The sequence below is a fragment of the Neopsephotus bourkii genome, unplaced genomic scaffold (genome assembly GCF_033783945.1).
Source record: "Neopsephotus bourkii isolate Nb327-2 ecotype Australia unplaced genomic scaffold, CSIRO-AGI_Nbou_v1 NB_384, whole genome shotgun sequence".
In the NCBI taxonomy this organism is placed as follows: Eukaryota; Metazoa; Chordata; class Aves; order Psittaciformes; family Psittacidae; genus Neopsephotus; species Neopsephotus bourkii.
In genome coordinates, this window is record NW_026900889.1 from 956,822 (window position 1) to 973,032 (window position 16,211).

At 54.2% G+C, this 16,211-nt stretch overlaps 1 protein-coding gene across 2 annotated transcripts in view; it reads right to left on the bottom strand.

Annotated features, from left to right (window-relative positions):
• PRKCB (protein kinase C beta) overlaps positions 1-16,211 on the bottom strand; it is a 103,475-nt gene that overhangs the window by 64,002 nt on the left and 23,262 nt on the right. The gene's annotated exons all lie outside the window — the stretch shown is intronic.

Here is a 16,211-nt window from a genome sequence, read left to right on the forward strand (position 1 = left end):
AGAGGGGCTTGGGACAAGGGCCTGTAGGGACAGGCCAAGGGGAATGGCTTGAACCTGCCCAAGGGGAGACTGAGCTGAGCTCTTAGGCAGAAGCTCTTCCCTGTGAGGGTGCTGAGGCGCTGGCACAGGGTGGCCGGAGCAGCTCAGCTCCAAGGGCTGACACCATGCACAATGGGAGCAAAGGGAATAAGAGAGCAAAGATGTGCAAAGACTGCCTCTGCCTGGGGAAACCTGGGCACCAAACTTGGCTCTCTCGCAGGGCTCTCTTACTTGTCACATCCCTTTCCCAAGAGCCATGGTTATGCTGAAGGAAACAGTGATAAGAAGATCAGATACAGCACATAACCCAGGCTGAGCAGCGCAGGCTTCAGCTGCATCGTTATCAGACTTCTAAGGAACAAGAAGAAGGCAAGCGACGTTCGCTATTGAACTCACAATCCCCTTATCGTGCCCTGCTACCTCCAGCTTTAAATTCCTTTTCCCTTTTTCACTGTGAAAAGAACAAACCCAGAAGCTTTCAGAGGCACAAGAGCTGCCAGGAGCCCTCTCCTCGCAGGGCCTCTCATTTGCCTTTCCAGCAAATAAACAGCTTCTTGAAAACATTGCTCACCATTTCTGTCATTTGGATACAGAGACAGAGGCATCTGGGAAGCAGGAAGGAAGAAATTAGAACTCTATTAGCAAAGATTTGTCCTGAAGTGTGGGGATAAACTCAATAAAGCTCCGCAGCACACTGGGCGCAGGCGCTGCCGGGAGCTGGTGCCAGCATCCAGGCTGCAGCAAGAGCTTCCCAGCGGGGCTGGAATGATTCCACTTCAGTGCAAGAAATATAGAGCTGCTGGGCTGAACTTCCTGGTGCCATTCCTCTATGCCAGGCCTTGGAGCAAGCTGCTCTAATGGAAAGTGTCCCTGCCCATGGCAGGGGGTTGGAACTGGATGAGCTGGTTGGTCCCTTCCAACTCAAACCGTTCCCTGATTCTATGCTATTCAGTTGCCACAAAGATGACTTACAGGGACTTGGTTCTCATTCGCTTAGATGAGCTGCAACGCAATGTTTTGAACACTGAAGGGCTTCTTGACCTAAACCACTGAGAAAAACCCTCGAGAAAAACCATAAAGCAATTTCCAAACCGACCACAGATGCCGCCAAGCAGAAAAACCTCGTCAAAACGTGTTCCTGGAGCATGAACATCGCAGAGCACATGTCTGGCTGCGCCTCGGCATGGGGGGACCTCCTGGGGCAGCGAGGGCTGCGGGTGTAGCACAGCAGAGGCAGAACTGCCATTAGCACTGGCTGCTGCCAGCCAGGCCAGGGAGTTAAAGCTTTATCCATCAGAGTGTGGCTGGGAGCGCGTTCAGAACAGCGCTGCAAACCACTGCAGTGGACAAAGCTGCTGCAAGGTCCTCGGCAATGGCAGGAGGGAGAAATCCATCCCTTGGCTGCACTGCATGGCAATATTGCTGCAAGAATTCCCTGCTTCCTAAGGGCTTTTGTCACTGCAGGCCCACGCTGTCGGGCAGGATGTGCTGCACACTGACCTTGGCCACGACTCCCCTCCAGCACTGCCTGCCCTGGGGTTTCTGTGGGTGTCCCCAGTACAAGGCAAGGTCTTACCCCCATGCTGGCAACTGACATTTGGTCCAGTGACGTCAACAGCACAGAGCAAATAAAACCACTGTCAAAGTGAACCATCAGAGAGGACAGACCCTGCCATTATCCAGTGTGCAGTTAGGGAAGAGCAGGCACCTCCAGCATCATGACCTCCAGCCAGCTTAAACATACATCACCTTAGCATGGGGAAGAGATGGTGGGAACATCCAACACCGTGCACCCAGGGAGCTGCACAAGGCTCTGGCACATACTATTATAACATGGGAGCTGCTCAACACACAGGGTGCAACACAAGTGTCTGTGTCAGCAAGGCACTGGGCAGAGCCACTCATCAGGAATCTCCTTGCAGCCACCGCAGCTTGTCCCATAGCACAGCCAGTCCTGCAGTCACCCCTTCAACACTCCCAGCAGACACCTCTGAGGAAGGGAACAGGAAAAGACATTGCAGGGTGACAGGACTGGCATTTATGCCCATCAGGGCCTGCTTGGGCAGCACTGGGCAGAGGGTTGCACTGTCCAAGTCTCCTTCTCCGACTGTGAAGGAGCGTGGTCCCCCTCTTCCTGCCCACCCTGTGCAGGGAGCAGCCCCAGCCATGAGGCCAAAGCCCACCCCTGTGAGGGGCTCCCATGACCAATAGCCCAGGGAGGAGCAGAGGAGCCCTGCCCATGCTGATGAGCATCACAGGTATCACTGCCTTTGTCTCCCCAGGTCTGGTCACAGCAAACAGCACCCATTTGCTGTGCCCCTGCACATCCCCTTCCTTCACCATCGGAGCGTTTTCTCCTGTTTACAAGACATAAACAGCTGGAAGAGTTTCCCCACCACGCTCACCTCACATGCTCCGTCTCCGTTCTGATGCCTTCCCAAAAGCAGACAGTTGGGCAGTTTGCCCAAAGAGACAACAGTGCTGAAAGGTTTGCTCTTAGAATACAAAATCCTTCCCAGTGCAGCAGTTCCTGCCCAGGAAAAGCCCTTCAGCAAAGCTTTAATCTCCTTACACTGGCAGCAGGCTACCCAGGGAGCCAGCCCAACAGGAGCACAGGTATTGCCAGGAAGATGAGTGTCAGGGTTAGTGTTTGATTGGCAAGCTCCAAGTGCCTGAGACTGCTGAGTGCATCCTGGACAGGAGCAGGACCCAAGCACTGGAGCTGTATCTCTGTGCTGTTACTGCCAGGACACACTGCTCAGAGCAGGTCTTTTGGAGTATTTTGGGGTCCCATTGTTCTACTTTAACCTTGCTCTGGATCAGGGTTTGGGGATGCAAGAAGCATATTCGAGAGGGAAAATGGCCTTGTCCTTGCTACGGACCCACTGCAGGGTGCTGGGTGACTGTGAGGGGTCATAGATGCTGGAGGCAAAGCAGCAGCTTGGTGCCACCCATGGGACCACATCCCCACCCCCACACAGCCCAGGAGAGCCCCAGAGCTGCCTCCCACAGCCCTGACAGGAGCCCTCGGGCACCAGCCCACAGCCCAGGGCTCACCCATGCCAGGAGAGCAGAGACCTGCGAGGTGCTGGCAGGCAGAGCCAGGCTGGCTGGAGATGCTAAATCATTTCCTGACCCCTGCACGCTGTCGGCTTGGAGCTGCCCCATGGGATCCGATTAGCCTCATCTCCCACATGGAACATCGTTAGCTGCCAGGAAGGTATCCAGCCCTCCTCAGCCCAGACGCTGTGACAAATGACTTCCTGCAGGAATGAACCCTGCCTAGCAACTCCATGCTGCATAAAGCGGAGTTGCCTTTTATTTGATCTCCATTTGTTGCTCTAATTTCATTGCGTGAACTCCCTGCCCTGATGTGCTGAAGGAAGGGCTAATCCGTTTTCCCCGAGTCCCTCACAAAATGAATTATTCAGGGCAGTCACCTCCCATGCCTCCCCCCAGCGCATCCCTTCCCAGAACACACGTTCCTTAGGAAGGGAAGCCCTCTGGCCACAGGAGAGGGCTGGAGGCACCCAGACCAGTCTCAGATACGTTGAATGAAGCAGACAGATGGAGAGTTAACAGAGACAGAAGAAGGTTCAAGCCAGATTCATCTCTAAAGCAGACCCAGGGAGGAGTTCAAACCTCCCCGGAGAGCTGACAGAGCCGTGCTTTGGCAGATGGTTCCAATAGCACACAGCTCAAAGATTATTTCGAGCGTATCTCAGTGCGTGGCTGCTCCCTTACAACCTGTGGAAAGTCTCATTCGGGTAACATTTCCCTGCCTGAAGAGCTCGAGAATCAGGAAACAGCTTTGCAATGAGGATTGCCAAAACTGGAGAGAAAACGCGATTAAAAAAGGCTTTTTGGAGGAGCTTTGTGTCGCTCCACCTACACCAGGCAAACCCACGGGGTCGGACGCATCGGCCTGGCTTTGCCCCGCTGCTGCACTGAAATGCACCGCAGCCAGCACTTGCCCACAGTTTTCCATTCCCACGTTAACAAAATGAGCCTTGCTCCATCAAGCAGAGCCAGCGGAGCGTGGTAATCACAAAATAAGGGGAAAGAAGGCTTCCAGGAGGGGAAGTCCTGAATTTCTGACAGCGCTTTACAGCTTCTAATCACTGAGAGCACACAGATTGAAGCTGAGCTAAAATTTATGCTATTTGGATTTAATCCCCAGCTTTGGATGGAAGCTTTCCGGAGTTCTTACAACACAACAAAGATCTTCAGCTCCTCATCAGACTTGAGCGGTTTCCCCATTAGCAGCTCCAGGGAGACGCGGTGACCGTGCCCTGGGAGTTTGGGGCAGTGGTTTTCCGCTATGGAAACCCACCAGGAGCAGCTCCAGGGATGGAGGATGGGGGATTGAGGAGTGGAAAGATAGTAAATGAAAGGATAGCCTGAGCCATCCAAGCTCCCTTCTGCGAGGTCTCAGCAGCCTCATCGCTCGCAAAGACTCCAATTCCCTGAACAGCGACAGAGACTTTCAATCCAAGGGAGCAACTCTTATTCACACCAGTTAATTCTGCAGGAACGGTACAAAGAAACCTTCATTACAGATATGCAGAAGCCCAGCCCTGCAAATCAGTACCGAGAAAGCTGTCACTCAGTGCCAGGGAGATAGAGCTGCATTTCCTGGTGTTTCTGCTGTAAAGCAGCAGGATATAGTTTCTTAAAGCTATACAATCTTCCAGCCCTCATAGAACCAACTGGCTCTGTCCATTCCACTCTCCACCACAACTCGTCAGTGGCTCCCGAGGCAGGGACCACATAAGAACCTTTAACACAAGCAGGACTTGCACCCATCATTCCTCATCCCAGGCTGGCTTCTGGGAAGGGATGCAGAATGAACAGAGGATCTGGACCTGCCATCCCTTCCCCGGGAGCCCCTTGGCTGATGCCATTCCCTGTTTTCACAGGGAGAGGAGGATGTTCCTGCTCATCCCAGCCCCCGAGGCCCATCCCCAGCTCTGTGGGGAAGACTGAGCCTTCCATGCAAGAAGCTCAGTGACAGGGACTAGGTGCCTGAAGGGGAGGAATCCTCTGTGCAAATCCCTGCTGGGGAATGGGCAGCCTGAAACAATCTCATTTATTCAGGCTCCTTGTCTGCCCCAACACCCGGGACCAGCTCAGGGCTTTTGCTCACATCTCCCACTTACTCTGCAGGGGGTGTTCCCAGGTCTCCAAGAATCACAGAAGGGTTTGGGTTGGAATAGACCTTAAAGCTCCTCCAGCTCCAACCCCTGCCACGGGCAGGGACCCCTTCCACTGGAGCAGCTTGCTCCAAGCCCCTGTGTCCAACCTGGCCTTGAGCACTGCCAGGGATGGGGCAGCCACAGCTTCTCTGGGCACCCTGTGCCAGCGCCTCAGCACCCTCACAGGGAAGAGCTTCTGCCTAAGAGCTCAGCTCAGTCTCCCCTTGGTCAGGTTCAAGCCATTCCCCTTGGCCTGTCCCTACAGGCCCTTGTCCCAAGCCCCTCTCCAGGTTGCCTGCAGCCCCTTTAGGATATTAAGAAAACCAACCCCGTTGCTCATCTACTGCTTGCTCTTTGGGAGGGGAAAAGGGTCAACACCAGCTCTGTGCAGAGACCCAGGCTGCTGCAGGAAGAGCCGCTCTCCAGGACCCATGCCCCAGTGCTGGCGATGCTGACCCGCACCCACGCCAGGGCTGCAGCTATTTCCAGAGAGACAAAGGCATTAATTTTACATTAGAGCCTGATCCCGGCTCAGGGAGCAGTTAAATACTTCATCAGCTCCCTCCCAGCCCCGCGGAGCAGACTCTTGCACACTGAATAATTCAGCCCCTTGCACGCTCCCGGCCGGCGCGGCACAGGAGGAGGCAGCCGCGGCTCTGCCAGATGTGCCGCAGGAACCAGCTGTGCCAGCAGCAGATTGGTGAAGCCCCCAGCCCTTCAGCAGTGGCATCAGGCTCTGTGCAGGCAGAAGGATGGGCCATAAGCCCCAGTGCTGAGCAAAAGGCTGGCTGTGCCAGCCTGGCTTTACCCTGTCCCCAGTTCCTACACAAGTTTAGGGACTACCCAGGAATGCTCCTGTGTTAGTGATGCCTGAGATAGGGAGGAAAAATGCATTCTGGTGCCAAGGGGTTTCCTGGGCAGGATCTGGACTGCTCCTTGCACTGGGTGATTTGGAAGGCTCCTGCAGATGCCATCATCTCCTCTCCTGCAGCTCGCAGATGACTGAGCCTCAGCTTGTGCTGTCTCCACACTGGTGCTCATCCGCATTTCCATGGCATCTCCCACCCATGGCTCAGCATGGCAGCACCCACCTCATCTCCAAGAGCAGGCTGGCTCGGATGCAGCTGCCGAGCCCTTCCGCACCTCCAGCAGATGGGAATCTGCTGCCCATGCCCCTGCTCACACTACTGCAGCACAGGCAGGACACCTGCACAAGGGCGCTCTCAACACACCCGGCAACAGCATCACTACCCCATCCCTCCCACATACCCACATGCTAACAGTTGTCTGTGTCCCTTCCTCCTAACTCAGTTATGACCTATTCACTCTTTGAGCTCCTCCACTTTCTCATGGTGTTTCCCATGCTTGAGGGCCACACGAACTCCGCACACCCCAATTTTGCCCCAACCCTCAGCAGTAGCACCCATATTTGGTGAGGAGGCTTGGAGCAAGAGCTCTAGTGGAAGGTGCCCCTGCCCATGGAAGGGGTTGGAACTGGATGAGCTTTAAGGTTCTCTCCAGCCCAAGCCAGTCTGGGATTCCATGATCCATTAAAAGCACAAGTGATGCTTCTGGGCACTGATTTCCCCACATTATTTAGGGGCTTAAGAAAACACAAACAATACAAAACCACAAAGATAACACATCCTTGCAGAACTATACAAGGACACCTCGCTGATTCCTTTGCAACTGGAGGGCTGAGAGACCCTATAGGAGGTGTAGGGTCAAATGCTCCCCTGCTCCAGCAGAGCTCCCTCCCTGCTCCATCCAACACCTCTCCAACACCAGGGAGCATCCCTCCAGCACCAGGCTGTGTTCAGGTGCCAGAGCTGGGGGTAGCAGTGGCATCTGCGGCCTCCCAAGGTAAGACCCTGCCAACAGAGTGAATGCAGTGCCTGCCATGCAGGAACTGTGCTGAAGAGCAGGGGCAGGATGGTTGCTCTGCTCTTCACTTCCAACAGAGACATCCTGAAGAGTCCTTCCTTTTCTTACAGGGTCGCATACTTTGAGCCCAGCCACGCACTTGTAGAGGGATTTGTGTACGCAAGAAGAAAACATTGAAGAAAAAGTCTGCAAGATCTATATGGAATACCAGTAACGAAGTGACAACACCCTCTGCATGACAATGAATGTATTGTAGCCATGCGGGATGAGGAACATCAATCATCCCTGGCAATGCAATGGGTGTGGGTGGGGAAGGGGATGGTGAGAGCGTTAGAGCTGGGATCAGGGAAAGATCTTCCTTCACCCACTGCGTGTGCCAGAGAAACACCTCGAGCCACATCCAGGCTGCAGGGATGGGGATGCTCAGAAGTGCTGCTCCGGGAAGCACATGGGTGACCTGGCTTGTGCAGCTCTTGATGGCATAGGGCTCACTGAATGGGGCAGAGGGTCCCTCCACCCCGGGCATGGCTCAAGTCCAGCTCCTGCTTCCTCTCCAATGTACTTTGGGCTGATAAAGCTGCTTGGAGCAGTGGGCAGAGCACCCATCAGCTTCATCCCATCCTCCAGAGACACCCCATGGGAACTGCTCCATCCTCCCACTCCCCATGTAGGCAGGGATGGTGCTGCAGGTACACAGCCAAGTCCCACCACAAGCACACTATTGAGAGACCAACAAAAGCCCCAGCAGAACGTCTTGCCTGCAGGAGCCTGTACAGAGAGGCTGTTTGCAGTGAGCAGAGCTGCACACCCAGCACCAGGATGGAGGCAGCCACATGGAACATGCACCGTGCAGGCACCACACTGATCCACTCCTGCTCTCCAAGCATCCCCGGATGCAGCCGGGGCCAGCAGAGGAGTTCAAAGCAAGGAGAACGAAGCCATCAACGTGCTTCCCTGCATGAGGCACAGACACCTTCCTTCTCTGCTCCTTTTTCCTGTGCCAGGTGCTGTTGCAGAGACCCACGCACAGAACTGCACCAGCCGGGAAGCTGCCCACACACCGGGCCTGAATGTACGGGAGGCAAACATGCCATTCCCTACCTAATCTCTCATTATAGCCAGGTGACACGCTGCAGCAGCACTAACAGGTCATTTTGCAAGTGGAATTTATTTATTTCTATGTTAACATCTCCTCTAACCTGTTTCTTAAAGGCCCAGATCACGATGCTGCACACAGAGGACTTCATCATGGCCTAGGGGGTGAGCCTGTGCTGGGCTGGAGCAGGATGGTTGCAGCTCCTGGCCCATGGAGGCAAGCAGGGATGCTGATGGGAATGGCAGGCATTAGAGGAAGAGCATCCAGACACTGGCTAAAGGTAGGAAGATGAGAGGCTTCTCAAGGTGCAGGACCAATGGACAAACTCAGTTTCTACCTTACACAAACAGGGACAGGCAGCATCAAGGAAACTGCAGCATCCACCTCAGAGCCTGGTTCCTCTGCAAGGGGACATGGGTCCCTAGGGACAGCCTGTGGGACAGCCCAGTGCCTGCAGCCAGCTCTGCTCACAAACACCCACCCAGCAGCTCCAGATGCATCCCAACCCCACAGAACACCCTCAGCATCTCCACCAGCGAGCGATGCAAGAAGTACTCTGTGATTAATCCAGGCCCCAAGGGACCAGATTAAAGAGTCTTGGCAATTAGTTCTGGGTTTCTTTGGAAGGCGCTGGAAGGCAGTGGAAAGCTGCTGCAGTCCCTGGAGGATGAGCACCAGCTCCTCTCGGAACCTGCCTCGCCTGCACCAGTTACACAACCCACCGCTGCCATGTGCTCCCTTACCGACGGTCTCAGCGCAAGGATGGAAAGGAGGCTTGGAAAAACCCCAAACCCCTGCACACGACAAGAGAGAGGAGATCATTAAAAACTTGGCAGACCTACTTCGACTCCGGTGACCTGGTAATTTAAGATTGTAATTGAAACTCGGGGCCAGGCTCTTGAGAGCAGGCAGAAATACGGGCAGGTATCCCAGTGGGATCCATCCTGCCCAGAGAACAAGTCAGCCACTGAGAGGGGGCAGCCGGGGTGCAGGTAACCCACCATCATCCCAATCGCTGCATCGCACCCCCTGGAAGATGGCTGCTCGCCTGCTTTGAAGACAGCGCCTCTGTAACCCTGTATTAATCCTATTTAGGGAAGATAAAAAGCCAGTCCCCAAAGCGCTAATAATGTAACTGAGTTAAGGCTGAGTTTTGTCACTTATCTCCAAGACAGAGAGGGGAATTTCACTCCCATTTCCTTCCTCACATCCCCGCCGCCTTCAGTTTTCCTATCTGGACTCTGTCTTGTTTCCAACGGCAGAGACCAGGGTAGCCATTAAACAGCAGTGCTCAGATAAACACCACCTTCACCTCCAGCGAGCACGGAGGCTGCAAGGGCACCAGGCTGGGGAAGGATCTTTCAAGCCTTTAAACAGTTGATGGTGCATGTATCCTCACCCCATGCACCACCGACACGCTTCCATGTCCCATCACCCTGCCCCAATTCCAGCTCATCCTGAAGCCTGGTGCCCAAGTGCTGGCACTGCTCAGCAGAGTGGGTATCGGCTCCTCTGCACCATCACAACCTTTGTGGCATCAAGGGAAAAGCCACTCCATCCTCTGTCCCTGCTGCCTTCCCTTTCCACAGCGCTGGCTTTGTGTCTGCCCCACCAGCACTGCAAGATGCTCACCCCAGCAGCACCTGCCAGGCTTGTCAGACATAACCAAGGCAACCCCCAGTGATGCTTTCCCAAATGGGATTGAAAGTTAATGCCAGAAACACGGCAGCTTCTCAAAAGATGTCAGTCAAACGCTACAGAGGAGCCTGTGGGGAGGAACCGGGTGTCACAGACTGCACAGGGGGGGTCAGGAGGAGCCTAGAGTGGCTGCAGGGAGACCTGGGCTCGTTTCTCTGGGCTCCCATTGGGAGCTCAGCAAGGTCTGCAAGGGCAGCTGCTGCTCCAAGCCCTGTGAGGGCAATGGGATCTGCCCAAATCCATTATGGTTAGAGTTTTATCTGCCTAAAAGAGCTGGTGTCACTTAAGCCTCAGTGATGCACCACAAGCCATGGGTGAGCAACCCTACAGGCAGCTCCAGCCTGGGAACAGGGACACCTAGCTAAGGGAAGGGGATGAAGGAGCCTTTTCTACACATGGCAAGCATCAAACCAGTTTCCTGTATAAACCATGGAGCTTGTGTAGATTCAGAGCATCTCAGGATGATGAGACCAGGGTCAGCCTCATGCTTATGATGACGTGTCAGCAGCTGACCCATCCCCATACTCTCAGTAGTGCCCCCACATCAACTACCCCAAGGCCCCACAGCGGCTTGGGGTGCTGAAGTGCTCCAAAGAGACCATGTCTTCCTCCTGAACCTGCAGCAAGCTGAAACCCATAGATGGAATCAAAGCAGGATGAGGATTTCACAGTGCTCATGAGCCTCTGGCCAAGAGCCGTCATAATCCTGATATCAACATTAATTTTCCATGGCACTGGAGATCCAGGGACAGACTGAGCTGTGTTTTGTTCCTGAACACTACAGCAAGAGGAATTTATGCTGAGCACACAGTGCAAGATAAAGCACTCGTTTCCTTTAGAGGCTCTATTTTGGGCACAGAGCTGAGCCCGTGCATGGGTGAGAAACTTCTCAAGCACCCTTGGCCAGAAGCATCACTTCTGCCTTCCCAAGCACCTTCACGTTATCTCCAGATGCTCATAACCAGGTAAGCCCAGGCTGGAGCTCAAAACTGGCCCTAAAACGTGAAGAACTGGAGGTCTTTCACCAAGACAACATCAAGAGCAGCATCAACACGAACACGGAGCTCCTGCCAAGTCTGGGAGGCACTTGTCTACTGCTAAAACCAGCATGGTCTATAATCGTGTTCCCTCTATTCCTAAAACACAGCCTTGAAATAAATCAGACTAATCCCAGTTTGGGGAGGCACGTAAAGTAAACCCATTCAGAGCAAGAGAGGGGGCTTCGTTCCTTGTACCACTGAAGGAGCTCCTTTTCCCTGCATTCATCGCATGCACCGCGCAGCATCCAGACCCCACAGGGTCCCAGCGCTGACCCTGTAACCGCACTGGAGCTGCTGCACAGTCCCTTTGCTTTTCAGGAAGGGCACAAAATAACTGCCGTGCATACAGCAGCAACACTCATTTGTGGGTTTGGACTGATATGAAGAGTGATGACTTCCCTGCGCTGCCTCCGGCTTCATCTGAGCACGCTGCACCTCGGGAGCTTGTTCTCTATATACCAAGTGATGTCTGAAGGGTTCCTTGAACCCCCAGGAACAGCAGCAGATCAATTGGAGTACAGCTGAAAGCAGCAGTTATCCAGGGTCCTTGCAAGGTGAAGCTTCCTACATAGGATTTATTAAGTGCTGTAACTGTGCCGTGCGATTGTGCCACCGTCCTGGGTTTCCTGCAGTGAAATGCTGCTGTGTCTCTGCTCTGCTGCCTTCCCCAGATAACCCAGTGCTCACCAGCACCAGCCCGGCATTGCAGAGGGCAGGAACCCTCCGCCCTGACAGCGCTTTGAACACAGGCACAAACAGCACAGACATTAACATCCCTCCCATGCATGCCACCATCAAAAGGCAAATGGGAGGATTCAAGACAACCTCAAGACGCTTTTGAGTTTCCCTCTGGCCTTTCTCCCCTGCAGGGTGCTGCATGCGATGTTCTGCCCCAGCTCTGCAAGCCACAGCCCAAGGATCAGACCCAGAGCATCCTTCAGCCCTTCTCCCTAATCAACGGGCAGGTCTCCCAGACTCATCCAGCACGTTCTGGAGCCTGCAAGCCCATGAGACAGCCACAGGCCCTGAGGTGCAGCAGGAGATGAAGCTCCATCCCTGCTCCTGTGTGGTGGGAAGCCAGAGAACACTCTGGTGTGGCTGGCCATAGGCAGGCAGGCTCCTGGAGCCCCTGGGACCGTGCTGCTCCCCCTGCACCCAGCCAGAGAGCAACCACTGGACTTTATCTTGGTATTGCAACCACTTCCTCCTGCATCACGCCAGCAGAACATGGGCTCAGCTGCAACAGCTCTGAAGCAGGGTAGGGGTTGCTTTAGCATCTGATTCTGCCATAAGAGGAGCGTGGGTCCCAAACCCTCCTCTGGGGTTCAGAGGAGAGACTGGGGTCTGTGGTCCAAGCACGGCAGCAGGCACCAGCTCTGCATGGCCAAGCCTTCAGCAGCATCACGGAGGCCAGGAGGGTCCAAGGGGCTGAGCAGGGCTCAGCAGCCACCCCTGCAAGCAACAGACTCGACAAGAAGCTGTTCCACATCCATCAAGTCGACTTTAAAACAGGGAGAACCAAGTCCTGCTTGGTGCTCACTGTCTCTGCTTTAAGATCACTGCTAACATAGGCAGGAGGAACAAATGCCCCAGGAAGCCGCAGGCAGTGGCAGGACATCCTGTGATAGCTGGGATGCTTTCCATCAGCAGCTCCCACTGAGTTGCCTCCCCAAACAGCCACCAGCAGCTATTTCCCCTCACTGCAATGTCTTCATCTAGGGAAACAAACGCTGCTCATTCAGCAATTGCCCCATTAAGGCTAACAAGGAAGCCAGTAGCTACTTCACCTTCAGCAAGCAAAAGCTGCACAGTGCACTGAGAGGACACAGCAAGGGAAGAGCAAAACCTGAGTTTGCTGTCACCCCATCAGACACTGCTTATGCCATAGAACCACAGAATAATGGGATGGTTTGGGTTGGAAGGGACCTTAAAGCTCCTCCAGCTCCAACCCCTGCCATGGTCAGGGACCCCTTCCACTGGAGCAACTTGCTCCAAGCCCCTGTGTCCAACCTGGCCTTGAGCACTGCCAAGGATGGGGCAGCCACAGCTTCTTTTCAAGCCTGTTCAGTCCTAAACTCCACAGGGGAATTTTGGGAAGTCTCGCAGGCTTCCTGCTCCCTGTGCTGCAGATGGGAATGTGCTGATAAGAAAGCCAGCCACTTCCTCTGCCGAAAACTGCGTTAGTGAACAGAGGGTGAGAGCAGAGCAGCTCCAGTAGCACACAGGGCTGGGGCAGAAAAGAAGGATGCTCAGCCCAGATTCCTGCTGCACCTTTGCCTCTCCTCCGTCCTCTTTGTTCTGCCAATGTAGCAGAGCCCAGCCAAGGCTCAGGGACACTGGATTAATGCTAATTATGGATCCATGGGGATTTGCCCACAGCAAGTCACCAAGCACTGGACCCTGCTTGGCTGCTACAGAGCAGCACAAGGGGCATGAAGCCAGTTCTCACACAAAGCAGGATGCTCACCATGGCATTGAGCGCTTTCCCGGCTCACCTTGGCTGCAGCCAAGGAGATGGATGCTCACTTCCCCGGAAAGGCTTGCCAACAGCACCACAAGCAGCAGGATCCCTCTGTGCTGACCCTAAGGCAAGGGCTGCCCCTCTCCAGCCCCCACCTGGCACAGCCACCCTGCTGCAGGAGGGGATGCAGATCACACTGGGGCTTGTTGTTTTCCCTCCCTTGAAAACAGGCCATTATCTCACAGCAGTCTGTAGCACTATGTGTTATTACACTGCAACATTAACAGCCTTTAAGACCTTCAAAGGGCTGCAGCTGGCAAGATCTCTAGTGTACTTGGCACTCCTTTTGATGCTCTACAGATAAGGTATTAAAATAACATCTCCAACATGTAGATGCTCTGTGCCTGCTCGCTCGAAACAAGGTTTTATTGATGCTGCAAGACAGGCGATGCACAGCGCAGCACGGGCTGGAGGAGTCACCCTGCTGTGGTTGGCAGCTCTGTCCTGGGGATCTGTGTGTCCCGGCCCCAGGTTTTCCCAAGGGAAGCTCTGGGAGTCGGCACTGGGTAGGATGAACTGAGAGGCCTGCTCAATACAATGACCACGGAGAGCTGATGGCTGAGGGGCACCGGCACTCACATTAAGGGAAGTCTTGAAACACATTTTGGGGCAGGAAGAAATAACCTGCTTAATGCTTGACTTTGCTTTAAAGCTACTGCTGTTTAGTGAATCTTGCTCTACATGGCTGGTATGCTCAGCTCCTGCTTCACTCACTGAACTTCAAGCCATGAACTAAGCTTGCTCCTGTTGGGCAGCCATCCTGTACAATTCCATGGCACTGTGCTGGATTAAAGCATCACCCAGGCTGCCAGCCTGGGGAAAGGGAAAGAGAAGGGACGTCTCATTTACATGGAGCTCTGCAAAGAGCTCTCTTGGCTTCCTCTCCACACCATGTCCCTGCTGGCCAATACAACTTTATTAATGTTTACGATGTGGCCTCGTTTTTAATGCTGCTCTGGCCCAGGGAAAGAGAGAATCCATTTGCATTTTTAATGGCATTTGGATAAGCAATTTAAACCTGGCCTCCATCCTGCTCAGCCACAGCCTGTGGAGTGTCAGCCTGAGGTTCCTGGCTTCTGGATGTCCAGGCACCTTACAGAGCATCCTCCTCACTGAGGGGGACCACTGTATACAGAGCCTGTGCTGCTGCGGCTGGCACAGCATCCCCTCCATCCTCAGCACAATAAATGTGGGCCATCACCAGTAGCCCACAAGCAGCTTTCCATTTAGTTTATTTTAATAAAGCAATAGAGGGAAACACGCCATACATAAGACACTAAATGGCACAATAAAAACCTTTAAGCTCGCCTGAAATCTCTCCCAGCTGTGATGTAGTACTTCATAGACATGAAATAGGGCAGATTTCACAAGTACTGGGCTGAGCTCTGCCTGTGCAGCTCCAGTTCCCACTGGCTTCTCCTGTTCTCCCTCTGCCACCGAGGATAAAGAGAGCACCCTAAAGAGAGCACCCTAAAGAGAGCACCCTAAAGAGAGCACCCTAAAGAGAGCACCCTAAAGAGAGCACCCTAAAGAGAGCACCCTAAAGAGAGCACCCTAAAGAGAGCACCCTAAAGAGAGCACCCTAAAGAGAGCACCCTAAAGAGAGCACCCTCTGTGCTGAGCCCTCAGGAGCTGCCTGCAGAGCTGGGGGAAGAACAGAAGCTTCCAGTAGCTCTCTGGAAGTGGCAGCAGCCGCTCACGCAGCAGCCCCCAGCCCGTGCCCACCTTTGCCAGCCTGACAGACACCCCGGCTGCTCCATTGGCTGTGCCACGGCTGCCGCAGCATCCCTCAGCGTGGTTTGGGGATGGAAACCTCATCTTCAGCAGAGGGAGATGCTCACCCTCTACCTGCACCATGCTACAGGGCCAGGCTGGTCGAATCCTACCCCTCCATGCAACCCTCCCTTGGGCATCTGAAGTTCCCCCTTCTCCTCGCAACAGGCAAGAGTGCAGCATCCCCCCCATCGAGCCACCTCAGACATCCTGCAATGGCTCCCAGCACCTGTAGAACCCAGGGGGATCACAGATGTCCCCAGAACTGCTTCGTGCAGCAGCTTCTTGCATACCTCTGTACGGAGATGAATGTTCCTCAGAACCTAAAGGATGCCCAGAACTGTTGGTGCTGAACCAGGTGTCACATACATGAAGCCCCATCACTGGTCAGGCTTGGAGCTGGTGGGCAGAGACCCACCTTGAGGGGGTTATGTGGAGGGAGCTGCTGCCCATGGCCCTGCAGCAAGCTCCTCACTGCTGAAGGATGCTCCCCCACCGTTCTGCCTTCAAAGCTCCCTGCAAAGCCAGCCAAAAGCCATTGCAAACACAAACCTGCATCTGTTCAATGTGTTTGGGATGAGAAAACCCCTAAAAAGGGTGCCTTCCCATCCAGATTTCATTTTAAACCCCACCCCCCCACCCCATTTCATGCTGCCTTTCAGTCTCCCTTGATACCTGCACCATGGCTGACCACCTGCAGGGTCCCCCCAGCCCACTCTGCTCCTCACCTTGCTATGGGCTGGGCTGGAGGAGCCCTGACAGCCCTGGGATGGGAATGACATTCCCTGCCACATCAACCACATCTCAGATCCAGCCTCATGTGAGACTGGCAGCTGCCTGGGGGCGGTTTTCCATTCCTGAACGCACAGCACCCGCTCCTCAGCACGGGATTAGTAATAAATATTTGGAAAGATTAGTTATTCCATATAAACAGCCACAACCTCATGCAGAGGCTGCCTTAGAGC